A 25266-nucleotide genomic window follows, 5' to 3' on the forward strand; every position below is an offset into this window, starting at 1 on the left:
TTRTGATAACACTCTAGAAAAACAAATTCAAATGTTAGGAATACAGCCTGACAAAACTTACTGTTCAGCCTAGTTTTTACAGCAGAAAAATTCCCATTGACAAGAGCAATAAGAACAGCAAACTATGTTCTTTCTACTAAATATTTGGAGGTTTGAGTTCTTTATCAAAAACATCTAATTATTGCAGCAAGAGCAAACAGTCAGAGAGATCAGCTGTGTCTACGTTTATATAAACAACAAAAAAATCACCATTTACATATAAGAAAATGTTCTTACTAGCTGTTGAATTATAAATAGTACTAGGTAGCACACAAGCTATAAAGAGAGGGGTTAATAGTTACATGCTTTAACACTTTTGTAAAACTAAACAACAGTTACATGATGGCTGAAATATTATATGCTGTATTTCAACTAAAGTGAATCATTCACTGYGTATTTTAAGTTACAATAGACTCAACTTGATGAAGTATGTAATATGAAATTCTTATGTTTGTAATTTGAATGATTACTTTGTCTCACTGTAAGCTGCTTAGGCTTTTTCATTTATAAAGCTGAAACATTTGGCTACACAAACATGGCATCAACATAACTTGTCATACAATCCTTTGTTTTTAATCATCTTCTACTGGTAATCTAAATGATTATTAGTCTTGTCTCAGTGATTTCTTTGCTCTTCTAATATACATTTATATTAATCCTTACTACATATTTTGATTTATTCTTAATTTTTTAGAACAAGACCATATTCAAATCCTTTTTAAAAACTAAAATGATTAGAAAATAACATTTTAAATGTACACAAAATTGTGAAAAAGATTTTGGGAATGCCAGATGTTACACTTAGTGCAGAAATGCACATTTAAAAATAAAATGGGGCCTAATGCCATTAGCTGAAAGGACTGAAATTAAATGAAATCTTGGAAGGCTGTAGAAGATTAACTTATATATTGTAAGTATTATTTTCTGTACTATATATTCTGTACTGTACTATATATACAATATATATAATATCAGCTTTTTTTCAGCATGTACAGAAATTTGGCCTTGTTTCCTCACTATTCTGCTGTCATATGGTTCTAGGACTTATTGGAAAAAAAATCTGTGGATTTTTGTGTTCAGCATTATGAAGAGGGACCAGCAAGATTTTTCACTGGCACTGCTCAACTGTCAGTAACAAATATCAGGGTTTCTAACAAAGGGAGAAACCCAGTGGCCTCAAACAAAATCTGAATATGCAGGCTCACCACTGGTGAGAAGAGTGTTAAATTATATGCCAAATAAATTCTCATGAAGATCAGTGTGCAGTAGAAGTTAACAAAGAATACGATACGTCTCCCTAAAAATACATTGCACATCCAGTATTTTTAATTAGGTCATTATGCATATACTGGGTATTAAACTTGCCACAGAAAAGGGCTAAGGGAGCTTTGTCCAGTTTGGCTAGCACAGCTCTGCTGAAATAGTCATCACATGTATTATGGGAAGAAACACTCTTTAGACAGAGAGCTGCAGAGAAGTTTGATCCCAGACAGTGGTAGGCTCCCAGGCCCTCTGTGGAGTTCATTTTGGGTTAGCATATCCAGACTTAAAATGGATTTGAATACTCAAGTTACTCTCAGTAATAATGACACTATTTAAGAGAATATGCAGGGTACGTAGGAGGGCAGATGTAGTGCAGAAAGYAGAGATAAATAGCAAGAGCCAGTGCAAAACCTCCAGTTCACCTGTAGGCCCCTAGAAAATCAGCCTTCTCAGACACAGGATTCAGACAAGAACTGACATTTAAGCTCATCTCAAAGCTTTCAAAAAGCTTGGTAATAAAATAGGAACATCCTTACAGCAGAAAGAACAAAAAGAAAAAAGAAATCTACAGAATTACATTACCAGCTCATACAGTCTTCATTTTAATGAGCAGATGAAATGCATAGCCACCTTCATGGAGTTATTTTAGTAATCATCAGCACGCGTGCATACACACACACACACACACACACACACACACAAAATTAAACTAGTCTGAATTTGATGCGCTTCCAAGAGCAGAGAGACAAACTGCTTTGCTCTCCCCAAAAGACCAAGATATGAAGCTTGATCTTTGAGGAAGAGAATGCAGAAAGTGGGCAATTTTGTCCTGGAATTCCGTAGGATGATACAAAGCCAGCTAGCTTTGCAGCCAGTATTCAAAGAACAAGACTGAAGTCAGTTTGCCAGTGACAGAAACAGATTTATACAGTCAATGACAGAAAAGATAAGATTACGAGGAAAGCTGGTGAGGAGCCTGTTGTGGTCATTAGACATTAGAAAGAGAAGGTCAGAGGATTTATTTCAAAGAGGAGGTCTCCAGAATAGACAATGAGACTCAACAATAAAAGATACAGGTGTATTGCCAACTATACAAGCAGGAAATGAAGTGGAGGATCAGAAGAAATTGTTAAAATGTGAGAGCAAAAAAGAGTATTTCATTTCTGAATGGTTGTCTAGAAAAGCAAAGACCTATTTAGGAGAGAAGACTGCAAATAAATCAGCGGAAAAACATGCAAAGAGGCCAAATAAGGGATTCTAAAGGACTCTCTTAAAAGTTGCTTTTCCTAAAAAYTGACCAGCCTTGATAGTATTTTCATTTTGAAAGTTTTTAGTTTAACAATCCCTCACATCCCTCCCCCTCCTCCGGAAGTAGTTGGATTGAGAAACTAGCCTCCTGATTCTTATGTGCATAAGCACAGACACATGCAGATATGGTGCTTGGTAGAGGCTGCAGCACTGGGCTGKTCTCAAATGGGTTTAAAATAGTCATACATTCCCTTTTCTTTTCTTTTTTTCCTACAAGTGAAAAAGTTGATTGGCGTGAAATTTTTCAGAAAGAGAACAGCTTTTGTGTCTTTAACTCTCCATACGTATACTTTTTCTGGATTTCTTCAGTTTTTTGTTTTTGTTTTTGTTTTTTTTAAGAAGTCTTTGAATTTGTGCTCCGGTTGAAATCTGTGTTTGGTAGTCATATCTGTCAGGAATAGCTGATTTTCTTTGAGTGTCTCTTACACAAAATATAGAAGCTTGAGAAAAATATAAGAAGTTTTGTTCCATTTTCTTAACATGAGATTTAGAGTAATTTTCCAATCATTAATGTGTTAAATGTGAATGCATACATAGCACTTACAAATCTGATCAGTGTAGCAGGAAGAAAGGTGAATATGACCCCATAGCTGGTAGACAAACAAGCCTCACTGAGTGATGAGGTGGGGAGGAGAAGGGAAACAATGGCTGAAAGCTAGTCTGTTCACGTGAGCAGTCACGCATACAGCCGTGCCAATGGCAAAAGAGCCAAGTGTGCCCACAAACTTCACCCAGAGGGACAGAAGGCTTTGCAGAAGGCTTCTGTCAGGAGCTGTGCTTTTGTGGAATATTATATCCTGTGCCAGATGCACATTTATGCTCATCCACTGAGATGTGCAATGCTTCTCTTTCTTTGCATTTTTTCACCCATACAAATCTACTTCCAATCCTTTTCTCCAGGTAAGTGTGAGAAAACTGCTGGAATAAAAAGMAAGTGGGAGAGGAGAAACTTATTGCAAAGGTGACGAAAATGTTACACACCCAAGATTCCTGACACCAATTGATGAAATGCCTTAAATCTTCCCAAAGAAGGTGTGAAGAGAAAGCTGGCCTACCATTCCATTCTTGCCCCTTTGCCCTGTTCTCATTCATGTCTTCCCCTTTGTCACTATCCCCCCTCCTCACTTCTCCTTTAGACAAGTCTGCTCCTCAGATATCTTTCCATGCTTCCAATAATGTTCTCTTCAAGTAAGTATCATTTCCTTACCAAATGACAGCAACAAAGCTTTTGATTCCAATTCCTTATGCAAACTGTGGCAGAACACTACAATGTGTGTTTCCCAGATCACGCCGTTTCTTTGTAAGGGCAAGGCAACTTCTGTATCATATCCTCTGAAGCATACTGGTCCAGAGAGCCTTCAGAATTAATGAGTCAAACCTGGAAAACCTAAGACTTGAGATATTCCCCCAGTAAATTTTATTAGTAGGATGATTACAGTCACTTTAGAAAAAGGAAAAAAGAAATCAATCTATGCAGAGTTTCCTTCTATTCTTCCACCACACTCTTAGCACTCCTGTTACAGCCAACTACCATAAAAGCTTAAATTTAAAATAGGCTAGAAAGGCACTGCTTTCATAAAACACAGAAACTAGTACAAAAATACCCCCATAAATAGAAATCAAAGGGAAATTCAGAAGAAAAGAATCCAAGAAGCTAACGTAAATGTATAGAATATACTTCTGAAGAATGCTATGGACTCCAACATTTACTAGTCATCAATAATCATTTTAGAGTCTGGTTCTCATCCTCATTAATGTGCTAGCAATGCAGACAGCTCTTAAAGAAGGAATAAATAGCAATTGTACATCTCTTATATACCAAGGAAGTCCAAAATGGCCTTAGTGTAAAATGGGATCTGTCCTGGGATATATGACCATACATCTTTTGATTTGGGGTTTTGAACAGATGAATATACTGCCAGGCATATGTCTATGAAATAGTAACTTCATAAGACTGCCAATTAGAGTATTCTTCCCCTATGTAGYTCTTCCAGGGCAATGACCCTAATCTAACAAAACATGTAAGTATAGACTTAATTGTAATGTCAACAGAACTACTCATGTGCTTAAAGYTAACCATATGCTTAGGGGTTCTGCTGACCAAGCTTTGTATCAACTTACTTCTTCTCTTTAAAAGCAGTGGTCAGAATCTTGGGTTAAACCTATGCTTGCACTGAGCTTTTCTGGCTCCTGATCATTCAAGCAAAAGCACAGGAAAGCCTGGATGACTCACCAAAGGCAGGTGATCTCCTGTGACATAACCATTTCTAATGACTCATTTCCATTAAGTTCTTCATAAAACCAACCTCTCCTAGTTCAGTCGCTGGCACTTTGTATATTTAGGTAACGCTTAGGATTCTCTGAAAGAGCAAGAATATTTAGCAAAGAGTGAAACCTTGGTACACAAGAAGCTTTTAATCCATGATGTTCTGTAGGAAGAAAAAACACAAGATGTCCATTTTTCCTGCTACATTTCATTGTTTTTTAGTATAAAAAGACTAAATTTAAAGCAGTAGCATCCCCTCCAGATTTAGCTGTTTTAATGGAAATTAAAAGTTATTAGCAGGCATGGCTGCAAATAATAAAGATTTCTGTCATATTTTGTAGTGGAACAACCAATATAAGTGCAAATGATGAAGCCATAACATGGACAACAGTATGAGAATACCAAGGAAGATTACAACTTGAATTTTCACAGGAAGAAAGAAATGTTCTGTAATAGAAACTGGTCCTTTCAACTACTAGAAGCACATTACATCTTCTGGATAATGTAACTTAATCAGTTATGAATAAAGCAAAATCTTACAAACCTAAAGAATTTCTAAAGTCTATTCCCACTTCGACATTTAAATATATCTCTTCACAAGACTTAATGCCATACTCAATTATGGTAAAACGAATTAAAACACTTTCAAAACTTCTAACTTCTACAACAAACAGGAACATACATGTGACATATATTAAGAATATTACCAAGAAAATATTTACACAGTGATTATCAATAACCCAGAAATTTGAAAAATATCTATCTAGTGTGGCAGCATGTAAAGATGAAAAACAAACAAACAAAAAAACAAAACAAAATAAAACCTTAGTACTCATCCCAGGGTCATATTAAGTCTTCCAAAGACAGATACTGCTGGTTTTGAGAGAACATTTTAAGGATTCAATTTTGCTTGTTAATTGATATGACATTACAGGGTGAAATTCCAAAAAGTCCATGCCAATCTTATTCTAACTCTTGGAACAATGAGAATAGAAAGACTTTGACACAGAACAAAGTGAAATATTGAGGAATGGAGATATTGGAGATAATGGAGATATTAATATATTCTTTATTACTGTTACTAAATGCATGTGTTCAACATGCTTTGCTTGGTTTCCGCTTAAATTATATTGATTGTAATAAGTATGATATTGTGCAATTCTTTTCCCCGTATCATCACTAAATAATGTAAGAGATGCTATGAAGTGGCCAAATCTTACATTATCTATTTTTGATTTTCTACATGAGAAATAAGAACAGAAATTATTTCCTTTCAACATACATATTTTATACATTCATAGCAAGTATAATGGGGATTTTTTTAAACAAATATTATTTCTTAAAGTACATCAGGCCAAGATGCTTACAATTCAACCATATAAAAATAGGCTGTAGCAGAGAAAGAATAATCACTTAGTCTAGGTATAAACTTAGTAAAAGAAAACAATTTTCCATAGACAATATACCATCTGTCTCTAAACCATGTGAAAAGAAAAGCTTTTAAAATCCAGCCACTGCTAATGTGACATGTTGAAACATTAATCACCCCCTAAGGCCAATATAATTGTAGCTCCATGTTAATTACCTAACAATTAACAGCAGTAATTTCCAAGGGGCAATCAATGAATTAGCTTGTGATTTTCCCACAGACTTCAGTCCCACACTGCCAGTCTGAATGCATTTCAAACTCTGAACCATGGTTCATCAATGACACTTCTGGTGTATGAAATAAAAATTCATTTGCACCCTCACTAATTAGGCTCAATTATATCCCTATGTGTATTACAAACTCTATTCACTTGCACAAAATCTCAGCCACAGGCATTTTTCTCCATTTAAAAATTCTTTTTCTATTAAATTAGAAGGTCACCTAGCAGGAAAATGTACTAATCAAGATTTTATCACTAACGAATTAAAGGGTTTTAATAAGCAAGTTTAATTAAGTTATCCTAACAAGTGATAATGGCTATCTCCAACCTATCTGAATGTTTATCCAAGTATAGGTATAGTGTATGCAAAGTGTGTATTCCTAAACATGAAGACACACACTATGTATGTGTGCAAAAATAATTACAAATGAGAATATTCTCTGAAAACTTCCCCTATGTTTCTTTTTCCCTGCTTTTTATTGCATTTATGAATTAAATTTTACCTAAGCTAGGGTTTCTGTCTGCTAGTTCCTTTAAGAATCATACAACTCAGTCACATAATCCTGTGGTAGACTCAAATACAACTTGGTTGAATAGGATGTTATCACCTCCTACTGTCCAGACATAAACTAGCTCTTGGTATGAGCCAGTGTTAATCTGCTGATTATTAGCCATTAATATAAACAGACCAAGTTGTCATCTGCTTGTTATTGATGTATTAACTTTTATTCTTTAAAGATTAAAAAAAATTAAGCACTGGTTTTACATCAAGTATTATTATGATTTCCTTTTAACTATGTTTATGTTTTGCAAGCATGAAGAAGGGCAAATTTTGCAGCTAATCTGTTCAAGAAGCCAGAGTGGAAGGAATGAATACATTACACTTTCCCTCATTAGACTTAATCAAAATTCCAGTAGTATCACCTTTGTTTGTGCAGTGAACAAAACTGTGAATCAAATGTGCTAAACTTGCTTCTTTGATTTCAGGAAAGATAATTTCAGTATTGAAAAAATATTTGTGATCTATATTCAATGGGAGACAGTGTACAGCTCCAATTTGTCCTTGTACTCAGGTGCAGAGGACTACGCCATCTTCTCTCCCAAATGCCTTCCCTCTCTCAGCCCCCAAGAAAGGATTGTTCAGTAAAGTCCTATCCTATTTTCCTGCTAGGCTAAGCAGACTGCTAGGGTAAAGCTTTACCGCTCACCCTCWATCTCCTTAAAGTGGTTCATTTAAGTGGTTCAGCTTTGAACCAGTACAAATCCCACGTCTGTTCTATAACCAGTATGAAATGGGTAGCTAACATTTTCCATCTTAGCAGACACATTTTAGGCTATTGAAAGSCATTCCTGGGTTATCATCCAGGTAGAGGTAACATCATTTTTGGTAGATGTGGTAGAGGTGTCCCCAAGCCAGCAGAGGTGCCTGTGCTATCTGAATAGTATTGTGTCCTCAGTTGAGAGTCTGATGTTTTCAGGTGCCCTCCCTCTTTTCTCCTTCTCCCCAGACAACTTCTTTACTTAGCTATTCTAAGGGAGGGAGAGAAGCCATTCTCCTGCTAAACCAGGTCAGAAGGTTCACTGAAATAAAAGTTTTTCCAAAACTGAAGTTCCTTTCAATTCAAAACAGTTGAAACAAAATACAAATATACTTGTCAAGAGTCTTTGTGAATACACCAGCTCACAGTTTACACCCATCTCTCAGCCATGTGTGGTAGAAGTTAATTTCATTGAGCCAGGGAAGGCTCATTTGAGCCCCCTCCATTGAGCTCCACTGAGTGAGGGAAGGCTCCTTATACATCTGGATCTAAAATCCATGCTAGGCAAAATTTCAATATACATATGCAGTCTGGTCCATTGGGTGCTGCTCCCTATTCGTTAGTAACAGAAATACTTCTGGGGACCACCAGGAAACTAAGACTCAATTGCTCTACTCCCCTGGGGAGTGAAACTCTGTAGCCTATATCCTGGGCTGTACACAGGAGATTTGTGGAGGGGAATTAGATCAGAGTGCACATAGGGAGCAAAGGCAGCAACAGCACTTCTGTAGCCTGAAGGCCACAGTAATTCTCTGCAGCTGATGCATACCCATTTGTGCAGAGCTGCAGCCTCGTTTCCTGTTTTCCCTACYACCCTGCGGTAAACAACAGTTTCACAGATCATCTTAGCATGAAAACTCCTTCTGAGGCTGATCTTTCTCCAGCCCCACACTCGGACCATGTCCACCCCTCTTGCAGCAGAATGCTATTTGACTTGCAACCCACAACCCGCCCCCAACTTTAGTCTGATTGCTTATTTTAAAGGTCTAACAACATTTGCTTGCTTCTGCTGTTTGGCAGAGCTTGCTAGAAGATAACATTGCAGACCAGAAGTCTTGACTAAGACAAGAGAAGAGATCATGGGGGTTCGTTATCTGCTCAGAATTGCTCCTGTTCTTACAGAATATGCGAAATGGAGCCAAAAGGGACCCTCATACATCATCAATCCTACCCCACACTGCAACACCTCACCTAAGCCAGTCCTGACAGATATATTTTATAATTTTCTTCTTTAAGTAATAAACAGCGGAGATTCCACAATCTTCCTCAGCAATCTATTCTAATGCTTAGTTATTACTTGCATTAGAAAGGTTATCAGATTGCCTGTTCTTGTAGGGACAGCCTGGCTGCTCAGATATTGCCTCTCCCACTGACAGAGCTTTCAAACCTCCTTTTCTCAGTTTGCCCAAATAATTTCCTGAAGAAATAGATGACTTTACAGTTGAGAAAACATTTCTAATCTCCATCTCCTTCCTCCTCCTGGAAATATGCACTTGCATATGAAACTCAGGTTTCATATTTAAACAGTAATTTTCTTTCTGTCACATTTGTAGGCACATATTTCCAAATTGAAAGTCCATATAAAAGGGGAGACACATAATAAGAACCTGTAGTGTATCATTTTAAGAAATGTAATATTTAAACCCATCCCTTGTTTAGGGTGGCATTACTCATTCTCAACCTTACAGTTGAGAATACAAAAAAAAAAAAACTCTTCAAAGTTGCTTTTTCTTGCCAAGACATGTAAGTAGGACAGAAGACTTTTGGCTATATTTCCCTTTGATTGTAGTGTTCCTGTTTGAGCTCAAGTTCACCCAGCCACGTGGTGATGCCAATTGCATTCACATTGCCAAGAGGGACAGTTTCCCCACTTGGAGAGAGACTTCCCCAAAGGAAGCCATCCTAACAGACAGCATGGGACTGCTTGCCACTAATCTGACCATATAGAGATTGGTCACCATCTCTCATTGTATGATCTTCATTAGTTAGACAGATAAGATTTTGCTCCTGCTTTTGGAAAAAATGAAGTTTCAAGAGAACATATAAGACTTTTTTTTATCATCTAGTCCAGGCTTTAGCTGTACAGAGTAGCTTCCAAAAAAAAATTTCCTAGAACTGTGAACAAACTGGTTTTAAGTGTTCCAGGCTATAGGTTTCCAATGCTTCCTTTTAGAAACTGTTCCTCACTGTCAAAAACAACTTTAATATTCCTTTAATCTTGCCTTGTCTTAGTTTGATTATCCTCCATTAAGCATGTGAAGAATGCTAAAGCAGTCGTCACACCTCGAATTTGGAGATGTAAGTTCAAGCTTCTCCCCAGACACGTTAAGCAGGCTGAACTCTTCAGCCGCAGCTCTAAACCAGGATCTGCTCATCCTGTCAAAGAAGTTAAAGTAAGTCACTCCACAATAATGGTTTAATCTGTTCCTTGTGTCTTGCTGATCTTAGAAAATGATATGCCTGAAGCACAGGGGGTCCTGTGGGTTATCTAGCACCTTTGGGTGACTCCCTGTTTACTATATTAAATCTATCTCCTCCTTTGGAGTTTCTCTCTTGCAGAATTTCCTGATAGAGAAGGAAAAAAAAAAAAGAAAGAAAAAAAAAAGGCTATCTTATTCTATCATTGACAACAAAGATTAAACAAAATGGTCCAGAATGCTATAAATGTGCATTACAACTGCAAATGCTGTGGAGAGATGAAAGGAATATCACTTCTTCATAACATTTCAGGGAAATGGTACGAAAGAGTGTTTTCCACATCCCTCCTCCCAATGAGCTTTTTGAAAAGGCAAAACAAGAGAGGAATACTAAAACTAATTCCAGTTCCCACAGCACTGCAGTATAAGGCATTTCCATTTGTGCAGTTTACTCCATAGCTCCATGTCAAGGCATCTAATACAGCATAAGCTGAGACTTGAAAGGTTAAGACAGTGCCAGAGTCAGCAGACAGAATGACATTTCTAACATCTCTCCTCCAGGCTTACAGGAATTACAGGTGGAGTTTCCTTTCCATGGGACTGGAACATAGTGGAGACAGATGAAACCAGCTCCTGCACTCAGTATGGAAAAGGTGGGGACAGGAGGAGGAAGTGGTCCCCTTCTTTTGGGAGGCTTCTTACTGGGAAAACTGGCATTGGAGTGGAGGGCTCTGGGTCCGAGAGTGATGTCAGCAGGCAGCCAAAGGGAAACAGTGATGATTTGAGAGGGAAGACCTCTTTAATTAACAGAAGATAGAAAAATACTTTTGCTTCCTGGGCGTAGATATGCAGGTGCGCTGTAACTTTCCCAACCGGGGAAGCAGACCCTAGAGGGAGAGCAGAGGGGCAGAGAACAGCACTCCAGAAGAGGGAACACAGTACTTCTGCTTCCGACGTCTGAGGTAGGGAAAGGGATGCAAATCCTGCTGGCCATATAGGGGAAAAGCAATGGGCAACAAAGTTTTGAAACACTGCTCTTCGTACTTTTGACATGCAACTCTTAACTGATTTGTATTAATAACAAAAGGAGAGGAGATTAGGAGAGTGTCTTATCCCAAAGAAGAATAAAAGAAAATAAAGAAGGCATTTGGAGGATGAGGAAACAATAACGGAAAATGGCTGAGACACTATTAAAGAAACAATCTCAGTAAGTTCAGAGAAACGTCCAAATATTCTGAGGTTTACCCAAAACCAAAGTTCAAAATATTTCTTACTTCTTAGAGAAAAGAGAAAGGATAACAAGCAGTAAGGAATTGACACACAGCTATTGATTTTCACTTAATTATTTGTGGAAAACATCTGATATTTTCTTGACTATTTCCAAGTTTGATTCAAGACAATAATTTACCATTTCTGCCTTTAACCATAGCTTTATTAGTCACAACCACTAGACAAAATCATTACTTTCATGTATTTGCCCCAGTAGAAACATTGACTAAACAATAAGGAAAACTTGGAGGGAACAAAGAAAATAAACACAAAATTCTTTATGAATTTCATACACCACTGAATTCCATAAAATGAAAACATGATTTTTCTCTTCACTCTCTCTCTCTCACTCTCTCTCTTTTTTTTTTTTGGAAAGCAGTGGATAGTTGCCTTTTAACATCAAAAGATTTCTCCTTTCTGCTATCTATACAACTATTTTTCAGGTCATCAAAGAATATTTAGCACTCAATGATTTCTCAATGAAAAAGTCAATCCTTCTTTAAAGAATGCTTGCTTCCTATCAGTTTGCTTACCTGGGTGAAAGAAGAAAACAAGGAAAATCAGAATGTAAACAATAAAAAAACCTTTGTAGAGTCCAACAGGCATGTGTGTACTGTATGTACTATATGTGAATAGAAGGTACAGTGTATACACAAGAAAAAAGAACTGTCAGAAAATATTTTTTTCTCTTTTCTTATTTCCCCCATCACCATTTGTAATTACATTCTATTTCATTGCTTACAAAAATTATCACTATTTCTAGTACAAAATCTATTACTGATATTAAGTTTTGTATAGATCTGTGTTTATCTTGTTTGATGATATCATCCAAGAATGGTGATTTAATTGTTTCAGCAATTTAGCTAAGATGATCATTAAATTCATTATTTCTCTCCTCAGTTTACACTTGTAGGAATTTATATTGCTTCTGCTATTTTTATACTAATTCAGTAAGATTCAAGCAGACATCTGATTGGGACTTAAATTTGAAATGATGCTATTTATTACTAGATCATCCCATGCTTGCTAACATTTCATTTACCACAATCCTGTTATCAAAGACTCTTATTAATTTTTTATCCATCAGAAACCCATGTGTTATTTTTACCATATGTTTGCTGATAATGAACTCTTGAGAATTTCACATTAGTATTTCAAGAAGGTCAGTAGACTCGCATTTTCTATCTAATTCATAATTCTAGCAGTAGTACATAACACACTAACTCAACTATTCATATGCATTTAGCACTTGCCATTTACAACACGTTCATGAAATAGATGCATTCATACCCAAAATTACACTTCCACAAAATCAGCGTGTTTTTGCCAAACTTTTCATCACCTGTTAATTCAATATTGCATTAAGTTTAAAATAGGCTTTTTAAAGTTCTGGTTCTCCACTGCTGGACATGTTTCAAGGCAAAAATAAAGTTTTAATAAAGATCAGTGTTTTCCAGTTTGCATGTATACATTCATGAGCTCACACAGGTTTGTGTATGTCAAAAAAACTTCTATTACTCTCAGTGGAAAAGTAAAGGTGGGCAGGACACGATTCTCCTACACTGCAGCATTTTGGAAAGTGTAATATTTCCTTCTCTGTCTTGAGTCGTAACCCAGATTCTCCAAGTGTTTCATATGGAAAGAAGGTTCAACAGAATAACGTAAAAGAGCTTTTAATGAGGACGCTTCCCAGGACTGTAGGAGGCCTATAGTCTAGATTATGTTCTGTTCAGTAATATTCCAGCAAATGTCCTACCTTACCTGGCTACTAGTTATTTTTTTTTGTATGTCTCTACCTATTTCTTCTATTGCAGAAATAATTTATTAGAGTCAGGATTTCAGTCTGAAATTTCTGCACTGCAGATGAATGCTCTAACCTTTGAATTAGAGAGTTGCCCTTTCTTTGGCCCACTGGACATTGAGAGAAAAAAAATCACATAAATATATAAATTTTACATGGGTGAATGAATTGCTTACTGAAGTTCAGTAGTGAGGTCTTCTTGGAATGTGGGAGACTGAGGTACAAATCTTTAATGTGAATCAAGTAACAAAAGGACCTGCACGTTTTAGGGTGTACTTTCTGCCACCCAGTGATTCTTGGTTCCTGGTTTCCTGAAATCAATTGGTGTTTTAAATATAAATATATGTGCATTATATGTGTATATACATATATATACACACAGACACATATACAAGACATATACAAGTATATGTCCCAATTCAGAACTGGAACAGTCCAGTAAAATAAATAAAGAAATAAATAGTTCTGGTGAATCTGCAAAAATACAAGCAAGCAAAAAATAAAACCCCTCTGATAAAGTTTAGGTGGAAACACAACACCACTCACAAGTCTGGCAAGATTACAGATCTACAGGAGAGAGGCCAGTAGTGTGTACCTAAGGTGGATGGAAGAACGGAAAAACCAGGCTTTAATACGAAGAAAAGAAAGTTCAAAGAGAAATTTAGGAGAAGGCTCTAACTCACACTAGATTTAATAAAATCTCATCATTGTCAAATGGCCAGGAGGAACTCCAGCAAGATAAGTTAAAGCTCCTGCTCAGATTATTGAAGCCATCCCCTGCCAAATAAAGTGTCAACTCTCAAGCAGAGACTGATCTTTATCCTTTTCAATTCCTCCTTAAAACTTACCTTTTGCCTCTCTTCCTACAAATCACCACCATCTGGGAGTGGTTATCCTGCCAGCCACCTGCAAGTATTTAGGTCACTGTGAATAACTTATGTGCACACCTGTCTTTGCTGTTATTGCATCCTTCTCTTCATATTCATTGCTTTAGGTTCAGTGAAGCCCCAGACTGTGAGGTATGTGGGAGCTGGACATCTCTGTGGACTTTGTCTGTGAAGTACAATAAAGCACCAACCCTTTYTTGGAGTTATAGCTATTATCTGAACATACCTCTAATATGCAATGTGCACTTAACTTAGCAGACATCAGATAGCCTGGTATACCTGCTGTGAAACAAGGGGAAAGGATATAGCTCTGTATAAGCACGCATGCGTGTGCATTCCTGGTAAACCGAAGAGACGTGCTGCAAAGAATCACCCTCTCGCTTGAACTTCTGCTAGTTTTGGAAGGGTGGTTGTGGAGATGCAGAATTCCCCAAGGGAATCACTTCTGTAAATAAAAAAAAAAAGGATTTCCTTGATTGTTTGTTTGTTTGAAGCTCTGCATTCCCCTTTAGTCTGTCTTCCTTGTTATTACAGATCTTTTTTTTACTATTAAAACCACTTCACCAGTCCACACCTTCATCTTTATATACACATTTYCACACATGGTACCCATTTTCATACACTGTTCTGCTGTTAGACCTTTAACATTAGCTGCACATTCTCATTCATATGTTTAGAGATGGTCAAAAAACCTGCTACAAGTTCCTGAAGTTTGCTCTGTTGGACACTTGTGGCACACAGTCACTCTGCAGTGTTCCCCCACACTTTTTAAGATTGCCTTTGTTGTTGCAAATCCAACCTTTCTTCTTAAATTTACATTCCCACCACCTCTTCTAACATTGCACGTTTCTGTTACAGGCACATCACAAATTGCTGGCTACTACAGTAAGTGTAGATGATGGCTTGCCTGTAAATTAGATTTGTGTGTGTAAAACCCACGCTTGTTTACACACTGGAATGATGCCAAATACCCGCTCAGGTGAAACAAAATATTTATGAATTGGATAAACTGAAAACTTACATCTTTATAGGGTGTTCAGAGTGGATCCAGGTATAGTTTCCCTTACCCTACCCCACTTTTAATGAAAAATTTTCTCATTAAGGACTATTAGAAATATTTCTTTTCTAAAATACACAATATGTTAATTTATACTCAGTAATATTAAAGGAAAGCTTTAAAACAATTCTTTATGAAACAAGTAATTTTAACTATTGTAATTCATGTGAATTTAATTACACTGATTTTTAAAAGCAATTTAAATATTGCTTTAAAAGAAGTTGGGTTTTTGCTACCATAATAAAATAACTTGTTTTATACAAGATACAGAAGAATATAATTTGATCATTTCTTCTGTTAGCCTTTGTTACATAGATTTTTACATAATCATTACTCATAATGTTCTGACAGATAATGCTATTACTAGCGTTACCATCTTTGCTATTATTATAAAAAATCTTCTGGCTTTGTGAAAATTTTAATTTATTAAAATGTAATAAAAGCACATCTAACATGAACCATAATTTATGAAAATTTTAGATGKGCTGCTTGACATTCATGTCATCAGGCTTCAAAAGTTTCACATCTGAAATGTGAAATTACACAGATTTATAAAGATCCTTTTTCAGCATGTTAACTGGCACTATCTTCTGTAAAATGTATATGTTTGGCTTTAAAGAGACAGGCGCCTGTAATTTTAATGTCAGCACCAGCATCACCAAAAAGTGCCCTGGCAATCAGTGGAAAGGTTTAATAGGTTTCCTGTCTTGTTCTTAATTTGCTGAAATTACAAAATCAATACTTTCAGTTGTAGCTGCAGCTACCCGTTTTACTGCTTTAAGATAAAGTCTACAAGAAAGTAACCTTCACTTTCAATTTGTGGCACAGAACATCAGGGTGTTCTCGGCTACTAACTAGTCTTTCTTTTCTTACCCAGTATGAGAGCGTAGATGTGCGATGTTGCCCTTCCAAGGGGAAAGGTACATTTTGTATTAATCATAACTCTCACGAATGAGTTGTTTGTTTTGTTTATTTTTAACATCTCATTCTACTCTCTCCTAGAGTCACTGCTGCATGGGTTGCTCCTTATTTCTGATTCCCTGTACTGTGTTTTGAACTACACTATACAACTAAGTGATTGTTGTTGAAACGGCCTAATCTTTGTTTTACCTCCATCAGTCTCCCCTATTACAAAGGGAGCACATTTTTCTTTTGCAGTTGAAAAGGGAAATTCTCCATAGCTGGTCACATTTTTACTAGCGAAAATGACCGAGGATGTAAAAAGACCTGGAAAGGACTAAAAAGACGACAACCTGATCAGTTCATACAGGAGAGAGATCAAGCTGTTGTACAGAGCAAGAAGGAAAAAAACAGTAAGTAAATACCCTTACATCTGCTATGCTACACCTCCAGGTTCTTTAACTCCACAAGGGAGAAAATAAAATCCTTGCGCACACACACGATCACCTAGTCTTCCAACTCAAGCCCAATCCTCCAGCTGAGTCTTCTGTACTCAAAAGTTAAAGCCTGAGGTAAGGTTTTAACCCTCTTGCCCCTCTTTCTTAACCAATTAAAACGTTCTTGGACTTTTGTGTTTGTTTGTTTCTGTTTTTTCAGTGATAAACCTCTCTTGGAAATCCTTTCAGCATATAAGCCCTCTTCATCACTTGGCTGAGCAATATTCTGGAGCTGTTAGCACTGGAGAAGGGCCTTGGCTTACACGGTCCCTTTCAGCAAAGCAATAAAAAGAACGTGAAGCTGCCATTCACAAAAGATTGCAGTGTGAGATCTCTCAGTGCCTTCCACCGATGCAAAATATACTCACGTCAAGGAAAAAGAGCTCTCAACACCTGCTGCCCCACATGTTAATACACACACACACACACACACACACACACAGAGGCGTAATACTTTTTCCATCTCAGCCATAGCAATTTTATATTGGAAATTAGACTCATAAACAGCACATGATGGAATTAGGATACTGTAAACAGAGAGAATGGTTGATCAGGAAAGGAATACAGTTAATCACAGGAGGAAAACAGAGCCTCCAAATGCTACAGCTTCCTTGCTTTATGTTCTGCATTGTTTTTAACTAGCYGCTCAAGGTAAAAGCATGTTACTTATCTTGTGATGTCCTCTCTATAAATGAAAATTCTGACTAGATCTAGAAACAATATTCCACAAAAGGAAACAAAAAGCATTTGTCTCTAAACAAGTCAAGAGAAATGCCAAATGATTCGATGAAGATCATTTGTGTCACTTATGTTTGTTTTGATTGGTCCTCCAATGTTTACAGCACTCAACTCAGCRGGCTCAGAACCCCAAATCTATATTTAATTTAAAACATTGCACCATCATTCAGAAACCTTTCAACAGTCTCACTACAGTCTAAAAAACAAGGGCAGAGGGACCTGTTTACACGGAGCACCTTTTATGTGCTCAAAGGGATCACAGAATAGTTTTAAGCATATTACACCAAAAAAAAAAAAAAAAAAAAAAAAAAAAAAGAAGCTCTTAAATGTTATTGTGAAACAAAATATATACTATTTCTTGTAGGATTATGCCTATGTTATCTGTCACTTTTCAGACATCCTCAGTAAGACACTGTACTGTAAGGTAAGAGAAAACACTCTAAAAGCAGCTTTTAACTCTAAAATAAGGTGAGTCTCAGCAGTCCTAATTTTTATTGGAACCAATGAGTTCTCTGGCAAAAGTAATATAATAAAGACAGCTATCACTACAACACTGAATGAAAGCTTTGTACAAATTCACATCAGTTCAGGTACCTAAGTAAAATAAAGAGCAATTATACCCCCCCCACACACACACAGACACTTGGCAGGCCCAAACCTATGAGATACAGAAACCAAAGTTTTACAAAAATAAGCAACTGAAGTAAAATACCCAAGTCCCCATCTAAGCCTCCACAGGTACCTTTAAAAGATGTCTGGCTTGTCCAAGGGAATGAGCCCTCAGTTTCTATTAGCTTCAGCTGGAGTAGTATCCACTTGCTATTTTGCAAAATCAGACCTGATGCAAATGGATAGCTACTAAAGTCAGATGCATAGCGTTAGACATCAGCAAACCTTTTCACTGTAACCATGACTGTAGCATGCATCAATGAAACTTTATCACAGTGCTTTTCAATGCGTAAGTCCCCTTGTCAGGGTGCTGGTGTGAAAGTCTCTGTAACTAAATTTAGGGGTCTGTCCAGAGAAAAGATTTGAGGCAGAAGAAAGTCTAGAAAACTAGGCATGGTTTATCCCAAGTTTACCATCCAGATTTTCCCATCATTCACATGCCATGAGATTTACAGGYAAACCTGCTTCTTCCTTTTAAAATCTAGGAGCTCTTGTGCATAAATCCTGCTCTCTCACTACCCCATCCTTAGGCAGCACAACCTTCAGAAGTCAACCCATACCTGGTGCCCCTGTCCCTAGCTGTGCCCCTAGCAGATATAAAGTCRCTATTGCTCCGACAGTGTCACCTTTTGACCAAAACTTGCCACAAATTTAGGCTGCGGACAACATCCACTGCGAGATAAGTTCCCTCCTCTATGCCCTGGTCAAACTTTACAGGATCTTGCACCCCAGAACGCTCAAGCAGAGGGGCTAACTCTGGCCACTACCCAAGCACCTACATGCTATTTTGGAGGCACATATAGCTAACACGCCAGCACAGCTCTTTTCTGGGCTAGGAGCAGAACGAGGCCAAAGTATGCAGCACCRTGTCCTCCTTCCTACAGACTGTAGAGAAAGCAACATTTTGGACAGGGGACCCACAGCTTTCAGCACTTTGCGGTCCCCAGCCTTCAGGAAAACCCACRGGCAGCTGAGGAGAGCCTACTATAAATTAGCTTCTACCCTGAAAAAAGGAGACAGTATTGTACTACTTTTTTTCCTCTTTCCAGAAACATTTGTCCAGCATCTGTGTTCCTTTTAACCCTGTTGTGATTCTCAGCAGACAGGGTAATTTGACCCAGAGGATTTTGGCTATCTTGACTATGCTTAATCGTTTGGCCCCATTACATCACTACAAAACAGTTTGAAATAAAGAGTTCCTTTTGATAGATTTCTTGGTTCAGCTAACAAAAATTACTCAAGCTTCAGTTTTAGTTGAGATTATTAAAGCAGTACTATGTTTAAGTTATAGTAATTGTCAATAAAGTCTTTTATAGCAGATTTAACTCAGCATATTTTAGATCTTGCCAATTTGAGACAGTTTCCATAAAAAGGAGAACAGCAATGTTACAGTGTGATAACTCAAAAATGGAAAAAAGGAATTATTTAGCATAAAAGGAATTATTTAGCATAGTAAAAGGAGGTATAACTASGAGTAATGGGATGAAATTARTAAAGGGAATATATCAGTGGGGGGAAAAGAAAAACCTGACTGTGASTTAACCAATAGAAAAAACTCCCTAGAGAGCAAAAACAGGTCCACTGCTAGGTAATTTTAAAATAACTGGCCAAAACGTTACCAAATATACAGGGTGGAAACAATCTGCACTGGTACAGGGAGAAGACTAGGTCCCTTTCGGTCGCCTACTTCTAAATTCCATGAAAGTGAACAAGTAAATTGAGCTTTCTGATTGACAAATCTAGTGAAATTCAAAATCCTGGCTGCTCAGATGAAATTGCACTGCTTTTATCTTTGCTGGCACGGGAAGAAAAAAAGGAAAGAAAAGCTTTCTCTCTCCTTTTTTTTTTTTAGCTGACATTTGTTTTGTTGGTCTGAGTGATTAAATATATTTGAGGTATCTGATAATAATTTGTACCTCCAATGAAATTAAGGCAACAAAAATTATCAGGGCTAAAAAGTGCTGAATAACAACAACTTAAACTGTTAAACTTTTTGTCAGATGTATTTAACTATAAAGTAAAACAGAAAAAGCAAATGCTCTTAAATATAGACCTCACAGTCACAACAAMAAAAAATAGTATGTCTGAAAAATCAGAATCAAAACTAATATCCTCTGAAATATCTTTGATTTACAGGATGCTATATAAGCAATAATGTTTGTTCAACAGAAGCGAATTAAGGCAATAGTAATGTATTTGCATATTTTGTACTATTTTCGATTTTTTTAAAATGTACTGGAGAACTTTCTCTCAGTGTTCAAGTTAAAAGCAAGTTTGCAGACATGAAGCACACTATGCCATACCCATTAGACATCAATACCTATTCAATAGATTGTATCAGACTATTTTCCTGGTGGTGGGTCTTTTGGGACAGCAGAAAACTTTTGAGCTATTCAATGACTGCTTTGATACAGCAGGTAACTTATTCAGAGTAGTCCATCAGAAAAAATTATTTGAATGTGTGCATGAAAAGCCTGGTTATTACCAAAACATAGTAAAATCCTCCGAATAGTTTCCATATCTATTACAACTGGCATATGTTTTCAAATAAAGAACTAAAATATTTAATAGATTTGTTTTTAATACCATTGCATGTGAAAGCATTGTGACAAGTTTTTTAAACATTGCTGTTATAATATTTAAATAGTTTATATCCCATTCAGGACTTAAAATTCATCCTTTTTTTTCTTTAAACAATAAGTTCTATTTTAACCCAGAAATTTACAACAACATACCACAAAGCGTTACAACTACTTTTGTTTAAACTGCATCTGCTGACGGTACCCATAGTTGATTTCAGTCTGAGCTACAGAGAAAACAGGGATTCCAACAGCTCCTCTGACAGACCCTGACCAAACCAACATTAAACTGAATAGCAGAAATTTTGTAGGATTAAAGCTGATTCAGCTTACTTTTTACATTGTTTTGTCTTGGCATGAGCACACTACAGGTTTGCTGCATGTGGACTAATTTTTCCTTATGCTTATTATACAAGCTCAAGTGCTTAAACTTGTGCTCGTTATATATAATGGTCATAGTGATATGTTCAGCAGTTTTTAAGAATCAAAAGTTGTATTTCTATATCACAGCAGAGAACTCCAAAAGCGAATGGATACAGAACTTCTCTATATACCAGAAATACACAGATTATGTTATACCAATATTTGTTATTATTTAGCAGTTTTAAGTAGGAAATTATACCATGTAATGTTGAGTTTTATAGTGCGATTAATATTACTAAAAGATTAATATGCTGATTCATGCATTTTAGTATTATGTTTTCCTATTAAAATAACAGTATGATGCACATCAGTTATCTTTAAAAATAAAATGTAAAATTAAGAAATGGATTTTTAGATCTTCCTGAGTATCATTTCATTTACCATAGAACTTCAAAGTATTCTGAGGGTTGCACATAACCATGCAGCTGAAATAATCAAGTTGCACATGAAAAAAAAAAAACAATACTATTTTAAATCACATTGCATAGTTTGAGGTCAGTGTATTGTTTTGCTAGGTAAGACAGAATGATTTTCTAACAGGGTCATCACTAGTAATTTTGCCAACTTTGAGGCTATAAATAAGAAACTGGAGTAACAAAACAAGTGGTTGTATTGCACCTGGAAGCTTATGATTGCATCGTAAAAGTATTTAAGGCATTATCAATTTTACATTTAAAATCTCTATTCAGAAATGTTTGAGCATTTCAGAATAAACTAAATAACGTACACTCACACACAAAAAAAAAAATACTGGAGCTTAAATTCATCCAGTCATCAGAAATAATCCAGAGCAATGTTGTTTTTACACATTGCTGTGCCTTGCCATTTACTCTGAGGGATATCTACTGATTCATCTGTGTAAAAGTGTGGAGAGTGAAAAGGAAGTCAAAGGTACACTTGAAACATTGTCCCACTTCTGTCTCGAGCTGGCATGATATGCCAGTGAGGTTAGTCAGGGTATATGTGTGTGTGCACGTTCGTATAAATTTCAGTAGCTATTCACCACTTCTGAATACAGGTAACAAGCAGCTCTGGAGATAAAGTACAGCCTTACATGGATTTTGTTATTACAGTCACCACGATGCCAAGTTTAATAATGTATACAAACATTCAAACACAGAATTTGCACCTGAAAGAACTTGCTTCTTTCAAACTAATTAGTATCAATGTGTGTACTCCATTATGACATACTTTAAATTCAGTACTTCATCAAATCATTTATATCCACCTGCTAAATGAACAAAGACAAACAGCACAGCATGATTCTAGAAACTGGGTTTTTTTATTTGATTTTTTTCTACCATTTAAAACATCACATCTTCAAAATTGTTTGAGGTAACTTATATGAAACACTTCATAAAATTAGGCAAGGAAATTTTAGGTATTATTATATACTTTTAATTTAAGCATGCATATATATTAAGTTGCATTTTAAAAATATCCTCAGCATTTAAAAATACTATTTAACTATAATACAGTAATTGCAGAAACAAAGTATTATATAAAGCACCTTCCCCTCCAAATTTTTTTAAAAAGAAGAAAAAAGYCATCTGTTTGTAAACCCCACCTATTGTAATATTTCTCCTATTTCTTTCTTTCAGTTTATTTTCTTAATTTGTTTCTGTTTATTTCCCTTTGCTCTTTGCTTGCTTGCATTCTCTCTCTTTTAACACAGACAGTTAACAAAATCAGATTTATTAGCCACCTATGCTAATTCCCTTCAATTCTACAAAGTAGATACCTGAGAAAAAATAGTATTACTTGAAGTAAAGTTCTTTTGTAAAATCCTGAAAAAATGAGTGGCTAGTGTGCTCATACTGTTTCAGTTCCTTACCCCTATCCAAGAAGGTAGGCAAGGGGATCCTTTACAATACAATGATGTTGTTTCTCCATGGACCTGTCAAGCACTGGGACTAGACACACAGTAAGGGTAGAGAGCAAAGTGTTAGGACTTTATTTCTTGTCTCCTTTCTGACTTCTACTATGCATTAGAATTGCTTGATAATAAAGACTAATTTTTATCCAAAGGTTTGGGGAGGGGGAGCCTTTTGCAGGGAGCTACAATAGTTCTGTGCTATGTAAAACAAGAATAAACTCCAAACTGTAGTTATTTACCTGTGACTATTTAATACCTTATCTGCAACAAGATTTGGTTAAGCTTTGTTTCAATCATATATATTCTGTATTCCCAGTACAGAATTTCGTACCAGAGCTTTTACCTTTTTCATAGTACTGTAAGATTCAGAAGGCAAACCTCATGCTCATTCTAACAAAGCAATATAATAGGGATGGAGGGAGGAAGCACTTTGGATTCTATAGGAAGGTTACTATAAAATTTACATTTTCCATAAAATATAAGTAGCCACCATTTTGCTGCAATCCCAGAGCAGCAACGAAATGGTGGTACAGAAGAAAACTACCCTATCAGACACATTTCATCATTGCTTCTATCCATCACTATCTTCTTTCGCTAGCATGATTATCATTTACTTTTCTTCTTCTTACAAGCAACACACTAATTTTAGACTAAAAATAAACTGCTATAAAATAATAAATGGTTAAAGATTAATTATCAAACTAAGACTATCTGCTATAGCTTTTTTTTTCTTCAAACTGCAAAAAAGTACAGCATAGTGTTTCTACCACACACTGATGAATACATCTCTTGGAGAAGGTGCTATATGAAAGCTGTATCCTAAAGGTAGAGCACATGGTATCGAATATGGCTGTTGCATTGGTCAGTATGGTATTTTAATTATTATATGATGAAATATACATAGATAAAACTCAAAACTGCCCAAATGATTTAAACTAATTGTTTTTGATTGTGCTGTACAATGTTGCATTTTGTGAAGCATTTTATGTTTAAGTGAATATGCATACTGCCATAATCAGTTTACAAACGTGTATTAATGCATTGCTTTTGCTAAACAATGCTATTCCTTTTTGGTTAATGCATGCTTTCCAGAAAGTGAGAATAGGAGTACCTGTTTGTATTTAAAGAGGCATTTGCAGATTAGTTCAGGTATGTTCTAGTGATACAGTGCTGTACATGCTAAAAGAATTCATAAAGTTTATTCCGTATCTTCTATAGAAGCACTATGTACTATAGGCTTTATTAACTAAGTCCTAAAATTATAAATTTGTAATAAACCAGAAAACTAATTTCTGTAATACATTTTCTAATGCTGTGCTTGGTGTTTATTACTATAAATATGTAATGAAGTTAAAATAGATGGCATTTTCAAATACAGCATGTCATAGGAAAGTGTTCTTATTTTTCAGACATAAGTTGAATATTTTCGATTCCACTATCCTGTTTTAATTAATAAATCATATAGCACAAAAATGTAGGTCATTTAAGCCATGATGTATACTTAAATTAAAGGCTTTTTTTAGGAAAAGTTTTCTAAAACAGCCTTAACGATGTAAAATTTGTTTGTACAAATCTACAATTATGTACAAGTAAAACAAATGTCCTGTTCCTCTTAAGTACTCCCATTCTTTTCCAATTCAAAGCAAAGAGTATTTAGGTAACACTGCCACCTATTGCTTAAACGTTATAATAACCAAAATTTGTTGCAGGTTTTTTTGTCATTTATCTTTGCTGTTTCGACTACTATACTTTCATCATTTCTAATAACCTACTCAGACTTTGGTATTCAAGCATGCTTAAAAAAGTAATAGGTGTCTACCTTCATTGGTATGGCTATAATGTATCTGGAATTAATAGAAACTTAACAAAACAACATTTACATATATATGAAAGCAAATTTCTAGAAAATAATATAAACTTTTATTTAAAATATAAAAATCCTTGCAGAAAATGGGGGAAAAAATTCTTTACATTATAATACACTAAATGTCACAAATTCCAAGTTGTTGATTAGAATAAAAAATACCTCATACCATCCAAAATAACATGTTTTTTGCTAACATTTTGCAAGTGGCTAGGGAAATACCCAAATTATAAACCTACATCTGCAGCTCTTTTACAGAAGCAAATATAAAACCACTGAAATAAGTCACTACAAGACTAGACCTAATTTTTCTCAGCAAATAATTCTGTTTTCAGGGCAATCATCAGAAGATCACTAATTCCACACCTGAACAAGAATAGAATAACTTTACCTAGACTGAAAAAAAAAAGAGTAAAAAAAGAATGAATAAGAAAATTATTTACAA

This window comes from Apteryx rowi, unplaced genomic scaffold, assembly GCF_003343035.1.
Source record: "Apteryx rowi isolate R43461 unplaced genomic scaffold, aptRow1 scaffold_58, whole genome shotgun sequence".
Lineage (NCBI taxonomy): Eukaryota > Metazoa > Chordata > Aves > Apterygiformes > Apterygidae > Apteryx > Apteryx rowi.